Consider the following 1,372-nt stretch of genomic DNA (forward strand, 5'->3'; position numbering starts at 1 on the left):
CTACCTCAATACTGTCCAATGCCCCCTAGTCCAGGAACTCCCCACATACGTTCAAGACAACACCCACGCCCTCCACCTCCTCCAAGACTTCCATTTCCCCGGCCCACAACACCTCATCTTCACCATGGGCATCCAATCCCTTTATACCTCCATCTGCCATGACCAGGGCTTCCAAGCCCTCTGTTTCTTCTTTTCCCGACATCCCCAACAGTACCCTTCCACTGACACTCTCATTCGTTTGGCTGAACTGGTCCTCACCCTTAACAATTTCTCCTTTGAATCCTCCCACTTCCTCCAGACCAAAAGGGTAGCCATGGGCATCCGTATGGGCCCAAGCTATGCCAGTCTCTTTGTTGACTACGGAGAGCAGTCCATCTTGCGTAGTCCATCTTCCCTCTCTTTTCTCCCTCTCTTGCTTTTCTCTCTCTTTTCTCTCTCTCTCTCTTTTCTCTCTCTCTCTTTTCACTCTTTTTTCTTGCTCTCTTTTCTTTCTCTCTCTTTTCTCTCTCTCTCTATTTTCTCTTTCACTCTATCTCTTTTCTCTCTCTGTCTTTTCTCTCTCTACACTTTTCTCTCTCTCTCTTTTCTCTCTCTCTTGCTTCACTCTCTCTTGCATCTCTCACTCTCTCTTTTCTCTCTCTCTCGCTTTTCTCTCTCTCTCTTCTCTCTCTCTCTTTTCTCTCTCTTTTCTTTCTCTCTCTCTCTATTCTCTCTCTCTTTTCTTTCTCTCTCTCTCTTTTCTTTCTCTCTCTCTTTTCTCTCTTTCTTTTCTCTCTCTCTTTTCTCTCTCTTTTCTTTCTCTCTCTCTCTTTTCTCCCTCTCTCTCTTTTCTTTCTCTCTCTCTTTTCTCTCTCTCTCTCTCTTTTCTCTCGCTCTTTTCTCGCTCTCTCTTTTCTCTCTCCATCTCTCTTTTCTCTCTCTCTCTCACTCTTTTCTCTCTCTCTCTTTTCTCTTTCTCTCTCTCTTTTCTCTCTCTCTTTTCTCACTCTCACTCACTTTTCTCTCTCTTTTCTCTCACTCTCTTTTCTCTCTCTCTCTTTACTGTCTCTCTCTCTTTTCTCTCTCTCTCTTTTCTCTCTCTCTCTCTTTTCTCTCTCTCTTTTCACTCTTTTTTCTTGCTCTCTTTTCTTTCTCTCTCTTTTCTCTCTCTCTCTATTTTCTCTTTCACTCTATCTCTTTTCTCTCTCTGTCTTTTCTCTCTCTACACTTTTCTCTCTCTCTTGCTTCACTCTCTCTTGCATCTCTCACTCTCTCTTTACTCTCTCTCTCGCTTTTCTCTCTCTCTCTTCTCTCTCTCTCTTTTCTCTCTCTTTTCTTTCTCTCTCTCTCTTTTCTTTCTCTCTCTCTTTTCTCTCTTTCTTTTCTCTCTCTC

This window comes from Chiloscyllium punctatum, chromosome 37, assembly GCF_047496795.1.
Source record: "Chiloscyllium punctatum isolate Juve2018m chromosome 37, sChiPun1.3, whole genome shotgun sequence".
NCBI classification, from domain to species: Eukaryota; Metazoa; Chordata; class Chondrichthyes; order Orectolobiformes; family Hemiscylliidae; genus Chiloscyllium; species Chiloscyllium punctatum.